We start from the raw sequence: 12,500 nt of genomic DNA, 5'->3' as shown, positions 1-12,500 counted from the left end.
ATACACTGACTGGCATTGTGTGTGGGATTGACCCAATTGGTCTGGACGGGCTGTTTGCCATATGTGTGATTACATGTTTGTGTGTGTGCTCTCATAGCGCAAGCAAAAGTGTGGAGTATGTCTGTGTGTGTGTGTGTGTGCGGGTGTGTGTGTGTGTGCGTTATAGCGCTTTGGTTAAAATTGAGGACACGGGGTCAGCAAAGTTTCTTTGGGGGAGAGAGCAGGGGGGAATCAGGGTCAGGGGCCCCAGTTTGGATAGTGGGCCTCTGATAGGGACCACAGCTATTCGGGGGCAGTTCAAAACTGGTGTTGTACAAATGCATTGGTCTATTTGTTCACTATATGGTTTGTTGGCATATGTATATATGGTTTTGTTGCATATGTATCAGTCATCATGCACTTGTTTTGAACCAAGTCTGAGACTGAGACTATTGGTTATGCATCACATACTGTATATTGGTTTGTTTGCCTGGTTACTGGCTTGGTAGCATATATATATTGATTTCAGAGCAAACACATTGTTGGACTGGAGTGGTAGGCGGCCATGCACACTCATTGTTTTGCCTTCTTGTCAGGACACCGAGTCGGGTCGGGAAGCGAACCCGGGTCGCTGGATTGGTAACCCACGATTTAACTAGTGGGCTATTGAGGACCCAGATGCAGAGTGTAAAGTCAAAAGTTTGTTTTATTTTCTCCCCGTCAAAACGGAGTTTCAAAAAATGCAACGTGTCTTGGAACAGCAAAAACTCGAACACAAGAGGTAGATCCAAAAGCACAGAAGAACTCAAAAAGGTAGTAATCCAAATGAAACCGTTAAATCCAAAAAGGTAATAATCCAAACAAAGAAGTAAGTCCAAAGCACAGAAGAACAGTCAATATGAAAAAGGCTTAACTAAGAAAGCTAGAAAAGTATAGCTCTTGCTCACCCAGGCGAAGAAACCAAAAAACAAGTATCCAAAGGCCACCGCTTAGAGAAGCAGTGAAACAGCGGCCGAGAACCGCGTTAGCAAACAGTAACTGTTACGAGAGGGTAACAAGGAACACTACGTCTACACAAACGTCGCGATGACGTGTCTAGCACACTACCAGGTATTTATACCCTGGTCAAACAAAGTTAATTGAACAATAATTACATGATGCAAAACAGGTGTGGGACAAAGACAGAGGCAAACAATTCAATAAGTCCGAAATAATGTCTTTAGGCCACCAGAGGTCGCCAATGACCCCAGTGGCGCAAACAGAAATCCCAAGTCATGACAGTACCCCCCCTCTTAGGGGCGTCTCCTGACGACCCCTGGGCGATCAGGATGCTTGCGGTGAAAGTCACTGATGAGGGAGTCGTCAAAAATGTTCCGGGCCGGGACCCATGAGCGCTCCTCTGCGTTGTAACCCTCCCAGTCCACCAGGTACTGTAACCCGCGCCCAACCCGACGGGAGTCCAGCAACCGGCGAACTGTGAAGGCGGGCTGTCCACCCACGATGCGGGGGGCGGGAGGGGGCCTGGCAGCCGGAGCCAGAGGAGAGGATAGGAGGGGTCGCAGGAGGGAAACATGGAATGAGGGGTTAATCCTCAGGGTGCGAGGGAGCTGGAGCTGGTAGGTCACCGGGTTGATCCTCCGGACGACCTTGAACGGACCAATAAACCGAGGCGCCAGCTTGCGGGACTCCACTCGCAAGGGAATATCCCGTGCGGACAACCACACCCTCTGCCCTGGACGGAAGGATGAAGCAGGTCGCCGGCGCCGGTTGGCCTGGGACTGGTTGGTCCTCGCGGTGCGCACCAGGTTCTGCCGGGCCTTCCTCCAGGTCCGCCTACACCTTCTCATGAAGTGTTGAACCGAAGGCACCCCGACGTCCTCCTCCTGCTCTGCAAACAAGGGAGGCTGGAACCCAAACTGACACTGAAAAGGAGACAGATTAGTAGCGGAAGACTGGAGGGTGTTGTGTGCATATTCTGCCCACGGCAGACAGGAACTCCAGGAGGACGCGTTGTCTGCCACCAGTGCCCTCAGGGTGGTCTCGAGCTCCTGGTTCATCCTCTCCGTCTGTCCGTTCGACTGAGGGTGGAAGCCGGAGGAGAGACTGGCCGTCGCCCCAATGATCTTGCAGAAAGCCCTCCACACCCTGGAGGAAAACTGGGGACCACGGTCGGACACGATATCCTGTGGAAGCCCAAACAACCGAAAGACATAGTTAAATGTGAGTTTCGCTGTCTCAAGTGCGGACGGTAGCTTGGGCAATGGCACAAAGCGACAGGCTTTAGAAAACCTGTCTACGATGACCAGAATAACCGTGTTCCCCTCCGACACAGGGAGACCGGTCACAAAATCCATGGAAATGTGGGACCACGGTCGGTGTGGAATGGGGAGAGGGTGTAGCAACCCCTGAGGCCGCTGGTGGGGGTTCTTGCTTCGTACACAGATGGCGCAGGCACCGACAAAAGACTTTACATCCTCGGCCATGCCAGGCCACCAAAACCGTCTCTGCACGAACTCCAGCGTCCGTCGAGCCCCAGGGTGTGCTGTGATACGTGAAGCATGACCCCACTGGAGTACCTGTGACCGTACGCCTCGGGGAACGAAGAGGAGTCCAGGCCTCTCCGGGCCTGGGGTGGGTTCGTCCCGTTGCGCCCTTCTGACCTTGGCTTCAATCCCCCAGCGGATGGACGCCACGATCCGGGAGAGGGGAATGACGGACCTCTCTTCCTTATCCTGGCTAGACGAGGGAAACTGCCGGGACAAGGCGTCGGGCTTGGTGTTCTTCGAACCCGGGCGGTAGGAGAGGGTAAAGTCGAACCGACTAAAAAACAAGGACCATCGAGACTGCCGGGGGTTGAGGTGCTTGGCGACCTGGAGGTACTCAAGGTTCCGATGGTCCGTCCACACCAGGAACGGATGTTGAGCACCCTCCAGCCAGTGCCTCCACTCCTCGAGCGCCAGCTTGACGGCCAGCAACTCCCGGTCACCCACGTCGTACCGGGATTCCGCAGGGCTCAGCCGGTGGGAGAAGAAGGCGCAGGGGTGGATCTTGCCGTCCTGAGCCTTCTGTGAGAGAATAGCCCCAACCCCTACCTCAGAGGCATCCACCTCCACAGTGAAAGGCAGGGATGGGTCCGGAAGGACGAGGATGGGAGCCGAAGAGAACCTTCTCTTCAGTTCACAAAAGGCCTTCTCCGCCTTAGGGGACCAGACAAAGGGACCCCGACCCTTCTTGGTCAGGGCGGAGATGGGTTCTGCAATAGAACTAAAACCTCGGATGAACCTCCTATAAAAATTTGCAAAGCCCAGGAACTGCTGTACCCCCTTAACGGACTTAGGAGCCTCCCAGTCCCTCACTGCCTTGGTCTTCTTTGGGTCCATTTCGATTTGGGCCTCCCTAAGTATGTACCCCAGGAAGGTGACTTCAGGCCTGTGAAATTCGCACTTCTGGGGTTTCACAAAAAGATGGTTCTTAAGGAGTCTCTTGAGAACTTGTCGGACATGTAGCCGATGTTCCTGCAGAGAACTGGAGAAAATCAAAATATCGTCCAGGTACACAAAAACAAAATGATTAATCATGTCCCGGAGACAGTCATTGATCAGGGCCTGGAACACGGCTGGAGCATTAGTCAGGCCGAAAGGCATTACCTGGTACTCGTAGTGCCCCGTAGGGGTGTTGAAGGCCGTCTTCCACTCGTCCCCCTTCCGGATGCGGACCAGGTGGTAGGCATTTCGCAGGTCTAGTTTGGTAAAAATGCTTGCACCCTGGAGGAGATCAAATGCTGTGGACATCAGTGGCAGAGGGTAACGATTACGGATGGTGATCTTGTTAAGGCTCCGGTAGTCGATACAGGGCCGCAGGGAACCATCCTTCTTGCCCACGAAGAAAAACCCCGCTCCAGCAGGGGACGTGGACGGACGGATGAACCCAGACGCTAGAGCGTCCCTGATGTAATCGTCCATGGCCCTCCTTTCTGGACGGGAAAGGGAAAAAATCCGCCCTCTTGTTGGACTGGTGCCTGGCTGTAGCTCGACTGAGCAGTCGTATGGCCGGTGAGGTGGAAGTGAAGCAGCCCGGCTTTTGCTGAACACCTCCTGCAGATCCAGGTACTCTGCCGGCACCAGCGACAGTTCAGCAGGCTCAGGAGGCTCGGGAAAACAAAGAGGAGAGTCACTGAAGAGGCAGGTGGCGTGGCAGGTGGGACCCCACTCGAGGATGCGGCCCGTTACCCAGTCAAGATGGGGGTTGTGGCGGTTGAGCCACGGGAACCCCAAGACCACCGGAAACTCCGGAGAGCAGATCAGGTTTAGGGAGATCTCCTCACGATGATCTTCCAGTTGCAGCCTCACCCGTGATGTGACTCGGGTCACGCTGCCGTTCCCCAGTGCTCGCCCATCAAGGGCGGTGACAGCAAGCGGTGTCTCAAGGGAGACCAGAGGGATCTTGAGCCTTTGTGCAAGCCCCCGGTCTATGAAGTTACCTGCTGCTCCGGAGTCTACCAGAGCCTGGCATGAATGTTTATTCTTACCCCAGGAGATGGAAATAGGGAGATACACCGCCTGGTCCGGAGACTGGGAAGAAAGGGTTGCGCCCGTCACAACCCTCCCCTGGTTGGACGGACGACCCCTTTTCCCGAGAGCTCAAGACATGAAGATAGGCGATGACCAGTCTCGCCGCAGTATAGACAAAGGCCCTCACGCATCCGCCGCTCCTTCTCTTTGGCCGACAGTCGGGCCCCTCCCAGCTGCATGGGCTCGGGATCTTCCCTTGACTTGGACCTCCCAGAACCTGCTGGTAGTAGCCAGGAGACCCCCTGGTCCCCACGACGCTCCCTCATACGGTTGTCCAACCGCACGGCGTGGGCAATCAGAGGTTCTAACTCCCTGGGGCACCCGATCGACGCCAACCCGTCCTTCAAGGCGTCCGACAGCCCGTGGTGGAAGGCCGTTACCAGAGCCTTGTCGTTCCATTCACTTTCCTCTGCGAGAGTGCGGAACTCTATGGCATAGTCCGTAACGGAACGCTTGTCCTGCCGAATGGTCATTAGCAGCTTGGCAGCGTCTGGCCCGGTCGTGGACTGGTCAGTAACATCTCTTCCTGGAAATCCTTGAAGGAAGAGCATACTGAACCCTGCTTCGCCCAGACTGCGGTAGCCCATTTCAAGGCCTTGTCTGTGAGAAGGGTAATGATGTAAGCGATGCGGAAGCGGTCCGAGGAAAAGGCACGGGGTTGGAGCTCAAAGATCAGGTCGCACTGTGTAAGAAAGCCTCGACAACCCCCCTTGCTGCCATCATAGCGATGCGGCTGGGAGACCCGGGGGTCCGCAGAGGAGTGTGGGACAGGAGCCTCAGGGAGATGCTGTGCTGCGCCTCTCTGGTCCAGTTGTTGCAGGTGCTGGGTGTGGCGAAGTAAGTCTTCTCGCTGGCAAGCAATATCTGCCTGTTGGCGGACAAGGTTCTCCTGCTGGAGAGTCATGCTGTCGCGCTGGGAAGTAAGCAGCGCCTGCTGGTGGGCCATACGCTCCCGCTGCGCAGCCAGCTCTGCCTGCTGGCGAGTAGCTTCCTCCTGCTGGCGAGCTTCTGCTTCCCTGTGGTGAACGAGTGCTTGTTCGTGCTGGTCAAGACGGGTGTTGCTTGACTGTAGGCTAAGAGATATAGCCTGGAGCATCTGCTCCATTCTTTCCCATTGCTGGGACATTTGCTCTGCTAGGTCCATAATGATCGCGACGTTCTGTCAGGACACCGAGTCGAGTCGGGAAGCGAACCCGGGTCGCTGGATTGGTAACCCACGATTTAACTAGTGGGCTATTGAGGACCCAGATGCAGAGTGTAAAGTCAAAAGTTTGTTTTATTTTCTCCCCGTCAAAACGGAGTTTCAAAAAATGCAACGTGTCTTGGAACAGCAAAAACTCGAACACAAGAGGTAGATCCAAAAGCACAGAAGAACTCAAAAAGGTAGTAATCCAAATGAAACCGTTAAATCCAAAAAGGTAATAATCCAAACAAAGTAGTAAGTCCAAAGCACAGAAGAACAGTCAATATGAAAAAGGCTTAACTAAGAAAGCTATAAAAGTATAGCTCTTGCTCACCCAGGCGAAGAAACCAAAAAACAAGTATCCAAAGGCCACCGCTTAGAGAAGCAGTGAAACAGCGGCCGAGAACCGCGTTAGCAAACAGTAACTGTTACGAGAGGGTAACAAGGAACACTACGTCTACACAAACGTCGCGATGACGTGTCTAGCACACTACCAGGTATTTATACCCTGGTCAAACAAAGTTAATTGAACAATAATTACATGATGCAAAACAGGTGTGGAACAAAGACAGAGGCAAACAATTCAATAAGTCCGAAATAATGTCTTTAGGCCACCAGAGGTCGCCAATGACCCCAGTGGCGCAAACAGAAATCCCAAGTCATGACACTTCTTATTGGTTAGTCTGTTTGTACATTGGTTTAAATAACGACACATTGGCCAGGGTAACTGGTTGGATATGAAGTACACTGATATTGGTATAGAATTATTTGTTTTGTGGTATGAGTATTGGTCAATGGTTACCACCCTCATCAACTGGATGGGAGGGGCATGAATTGATTCCTTTTGTTGTGCTCTGGTTTGAGCTTACTGGTTTTCTGGTGTATGCATTGGTTTCAGCTCACTGGTTTTCTGGTGTATGCATTGGTTTCAGCTCACTGGTTTCCCTGCATACATACTGGTTTGCTGAGATAGTAAGAAGACAAAACAACCAGTGTGCCTACCAATAAATATTCCAGTAAAACAATGTGTTTGCCATGAAATCAATGAATAAGATAGTGAGCCAATGTTTAACCAGACTAACCAGTAGATCTGCCAAATCTCCAATGCATGAGGTGTAAATGCAGTACATGTGTGCAAAATTATTTAGACAAGAACGAATATCAGCATACGTAAACCGGTTTTTATGTAAATAATCCATACAGTATACCATTATACCAGGTCATATTTGTCTACGGCAATATGCATGTGAGCAAATGCAGTTTTACACACAGTGCACAAAACTGCACACACAAAATGCAAAACACCACAAATCTCCAACAAAATGAAACTGCAATTCAAAACTTAATAACCCCTTTTCAAAATGAAACTTTTGGGACAAATGGCAAACACAAGTCTTCATATGGTTTGACTTTTTGAAACACAAATGACCCAATAGTGTGATAAATCTCAAACTAGCTTTGTTTTGCGAAAGCCTCTTGCTGTTATAGTGTTACAGAACAGAACAGTCTGACAAAACCAGTTATAGTAGACTGAATATATAAACACACAAATTGAGTCATTTCAGAACTTTAAGTAATTTTTTTTGTTTTCCAAAACACTTTAGACCAAAGTGTAGCACACACACAGTGCACATGATTTAGTGCTAGAATGTACACAATAAAAAATGGTTTGCTAAAAAAGTGAATTGCAGCAAACTGAAATATATTTAGTCAAGTAATTTAGGGTGCTGAATGTTGTAACAGTAACAATAATTTTTATGGTAGAATGCATTGTGTACCAAAACAGTATATTGTATCATACTTATGTGTTAATAGTATATTATATTTTATAGTCGGCTATGTGAAGAGAATAAAACATTGTCATGATACATAAAAAGAGATTCGGTGACCATACCCAGCCTCCCTTGTCACAGCAACTCATCAACATCACAACTAATGTCCTCCTTTGGAACTGGTACGTATTTCTTGCATTTTAAGGGGCATTGGCATAAAAAGGCACACAAGTGTTCAATGTCTGTTTGTTGTGTCTTAGAAAGTAAGTTTGTGATGTTTTGCAAAAAGTGTTTTATGAAATTGAAAATTGAGTGAAAGGCTAAAAATGTGTTTACAGCTTTGCAGCTTTGGTGCCAAGTTTTGCTGTTTGAGTGACATGTTTCAGAAAATTGTGTACTTTTGTAAAAACTCATGTAAAAATGTTGTGTTTTTAAAAACTGGAAATAACACAATTCAACCAATGTGTTTCCCAGAAAATCAATACAGTATGTATGCTACCAAACCAGTAACCAGGTCATGATATGTCACACATAACCAGTAGAAAAGTGCATGATGACTAATACATTTGCAACAAAAACCATATATATATATGACCTCATTTATATATATATATATATATATGCCAACAAACCCATGTAGTGACCAAATAGATCAATGCATTTATACAACACCAGTAGACATATTTTCTGCCCCATTGGCATATTTTGTCTTATCAGTGTGTCCACTCTTGGCTCCACAGCGACTGACCACACACACACACACACACGCATGCACGCACACACACACGCATGCACGCACACACACACACACACACACACACACACACGCATGCACGCACACACAGACATGCAGGGGACGGAGACCATTTGTCACTTCACTACTGTGCAAAGTGACAAGAGCCTGAGGTTGTTTTGGTGTGTGATTATGTATGTTTGTTTATGTGCGTGTCTGTGTGTGCGGGTGTGTTTGGGGTAAGGTCTTTTTGCCTTGCAGCCGTGACATCAATCAGCCTGTGAAACTGAGGTCTACAGTTTGTGTGTATGCATGTGTGTGTGTGTGTGTGTGTGTGTATGTGGTTGTGTGTGTGTGTGTGTGTGTGTGGTGTGTAGGGGGTTGGTGTTTGTTTTTGAGGTAATTTGACACTCAGCATGTCCATCAGTAGCTGTTTCTCCAGTGACACTGGGCAGCCCCGTTACACACACACACACACACACACACACACACACACACACACACACACACACTCACACACGCACGCACACACACACACACACACACACACACACACACACACACACACACACACACACACACACACACACGCGCGCACACACGCGCACACACCTCACACCAGCAAGAGTATCAGAGAACCTCATCTTTGGTAACCTCAGCACTGCTACTGTTGTTCTCTCTGTAATCTGCTGGATTAGAGATTAGTGGCCATTGGTTCCAGATTAGGGAAGCGTCAGACAGCAGGGCCGCCTTTACCCTGATAATGACCCCGGGGGTCAACGAGCGGCCAAATCACAGGTCAAACTGCCTTAATTGAACACATTTTGAGTAAAGAGGAGGGGGGAGGGGTGAGAGAGAAAGAGCAATGAAGACAAAAGAGGAAAACCGAACGAGAGAGGAGAGGATATAGACAATGGAAGAAAACAGGTGCAGAGCAGAGGACAGAAGACAAATGCCCAAAAAATATGAGATGAAGTGAGAAGAGGAGAGAAGAATGGAAAAATATTATAGAAGAAGACAGGGGAGAAAATGGCATGATGGAGGAAAGAAGACGAAAGAGAGAATGGTGGAATCAGAACAGCAGGAAAGGTGATGAGTAAGTGGCCATATTCCTGTGATGATATACAATGGTGGAGTAGTGGTCTACGGAACCCCTCTAAAAACCCTCATGGCATGCAATAACACTAGCATGTGAGTATTAGCAAACAGAACACCCCCTTCCCTGTCCTGGATACTCTCCAGTCAAATGTCCTGGATGCTCTCCAGTCAAATGTCCTGGATGCTCTCCAGTCGAATGTCCTGGGTTCTACCCAGTCAAATGTCCTGGATTCTACCCAGTCAAATGTCCTGGATGCTCTCCAGTCGAATGTCCTGGGTACTCTCCAGTCAAATGTCCTGGAAACTTCCCAGTCAAATGTCCTGGGTACTCTCCAGTCGAATGTCCTGGGTACTCTCCAGTCAAATGTCCTGGATACTCCATGTTACAGAACTGAAATAAAACAGACTGGACCTGGAGAAAGGCAGAGGAGTCAGTGGAGCAGAGGATGGCGGGTCACTTCCTTTCCAGACATATTTATGAAATCAATGAAAACAGCTGGAGTGTATCCATGGTTACTCTGATTAAAGCCATGAGAAAGAACAGAGAAGGAATGTCATGAAGCTAAAAAACTTTTAGACAGAGGAAAAACTGGATGTCTTCTCTTCAACAATTAAAATGAGCGCACATACTCATAAGACAAGGGAGGAACGTGTAAATGAACGCCGGAGGGGGGGAGAAGGTGAGAGAGATGAAAGACAGCTCAGATACTCCACATACCACTTCCTCACCCCCAATACCACCCCCACCTCCCCCTGGTCATCAAGTAACTTCCTCTTCCTCCAGGGTGATGAGACACTAACCTCAGTTTATCACTCAACCTCTCCACTTACCCACACACAAATACACACACACTCACCTGCATATACACACACTCACATGCACAAACCTTCACACACACACACAGACACACACACACACACACACACACACACACACACACACACACACACACACACACACACACACACACACACACACACAAACAGTCACTTGCAGCTTCAAGAGTCCCTCACTGACCTGTGACCTGTGAAAAGAGGGTCAGGTTAATCCCCACAGCTCCAACAATAGAGACGGTGTGAGAGAGGAAGGGAAGGGAGAACTTCTTTTTTCAGTCAGGCAGACAGAGGTGAGGGTATGACATTACGAGCAAAGCTTCTCCTACAGAGGAACTCAGTACCAGGCCACTCAGGGGCCCTCTGATGCTTTTGCACAGCTTGTAAAATGTCCATTCGGATGCTTGCAGACTTTTTGTCAAATTTCAGCTTGAATCAGTAAAGATTCCCTTTATTTGACTGTTATCTTTAGTGTTTTATGAATGCTGTCAATTTTTGTTAAGTTTTATTGATGTATTTTCCTATTATTTTATATACTATTATTTACTTCTTTTGTGTTTTTATGCAATATTGTGTCTAGGTCTACTGTTTTAAAACAAGACAACTTTTTGGTTCTAAATATTAAACACTATAAATAAAAGTAAAAAACTAAATTGTAAATTAAATAAATTATATAATAATATGTAATATCATTTATATTATTAACACTTGGGTGCGAGTAAAATCTCTCACACAAGAATTCACTGAAAACACATACATGTTTTTTTTTACCATTTGTTTGAAACTTCAAATATGTTTGTCTCTGTCGCCCTCTTGTGCTGCAGTTGTTCCATTGAAGACAACCGTACATGTCCCCTTTTTGCGTGGGGATTGATAACCTACAAAGTATTTGAATTATTCATTGTGTCATCTGACCAAATACTTTTTCCTCTATGTTCTAAATTTATTTCTTTTGTAATAAAAAAAACAACAGCAAAGTTGTAACCCAAATCACTGACACCAATCCTCAGCACCTCTGTGACCAGTGAGTTTTGTAAGAGTTTGAGTGGCTCTCAGAATGCTTTATTGCATTCTGCATTGATGGTGTTATCGTGATATCGTTACAGTTCCCTAATGTGAAATTGTCCGTCTTGGGGAGACGTTTTGTGTCTGTGCAGTTTATAGCCAGCTAATTCATTTTTTCATTAATCAGTATTATATGAAACCATATAGACCTACCCAAGCAACCAATGTAGAAAAATACCATGGTGTCCGTTTATAAAGGAAAATACTAGGAAGTCGTAGTTGTCTATGGAGAGATTCTATTCAATTCAATTTAATTTCTATAGAAATTATTTCTATTAATAATTTATATAATATAATATAATAATAATTTAATTTCTCTATAGAAATAGTCTCAAGGTGCTTTCAGAGCCCAGAGCCTGAGCCCCCTAGAGTAAGAAGTAAGGTAACGGTGACAAGGAAAAACTCCCTTTTATCAGGACAACTGCTAAACATGTTTGTACACACAGCATGTAATTATAGGTTATGGTGATGAGGAACCGTCTTAGCCATCAGCAAAGGTCTTACTATAGGGGAGAGAACAGAGAATGGTTAGTAAATCGAATGTCAGTCATTCACAAAAAAAAGATTTCGCATGCACATCTCAGTGTCTGAACAATGTCTAATTATTGGGGTTGGGTATGGGAGAGTCCCCCAGGATTACCAACCCAGAATAGGGTAAGAGAAGAGACTAGGATACGAACCCTTATGCACCCCAAAGAGAACGACAAGTAATATGACCACTTCTTCAGTATCAACGACATAGCACAATATGATATATAGAAAGAAGTGATAGAAGGAGAGGTTGCCCGGCATGATGTGTGGGAAGTATATCGTGACAGGTGCGTGGGTGTGTGGCTATGTCGAAATATACTACTCATTATCAAGAAGCAATGTTATTGACTCTGATTACCAAGAGCATTTTGGCTTAATTAAGGCCATTATTTTGAACCTCTGAAATGGCAACATACGTCCAGTTAACACAAACCATCTATTAATGTTTATCTGGGGCAGTTTAGCCAATTCTAATTTACACTGTCATGTGTTACCGATTTAAACGGAATTTATTGAGAAACTATTCCAAACATATTTTAGGTTTTGAGGGCATTAATTGCAACGTTTTGCGGCATTTCCAAACGGTTATTAAGGCTTCGTGCCTGCATGTGTGAATCAAACCTTATTTTGTCTACTTGTTTATCCTACACATCTGGATTTGAACAGTTTGGATGCCACTGCAACTGTTTTCTTTCGAAAATGCGAGAAGGGTCAGGGGAAAAATGTCGAACTGC

The sequence above is a fragment of the Clupea harengus genome, chromosome 14 (assembly GCF_900700415.2).
Source record: "Clupea harengus chromosome 14, Ch_v2.0.2, whole genome shotgun sequence".
NCBI classification, from domain to species: domain Eukaryota; kingdom Metazoa; phylum Chordata; class Actinopteri; order Clupeiformes; family Clupeidae; genus Clupea; species Clupea harengus.
The sequence above is the reverse complement of the archived record's forward strand: the minus strand, read 5'-3'. Positions refer to the sequence as shown.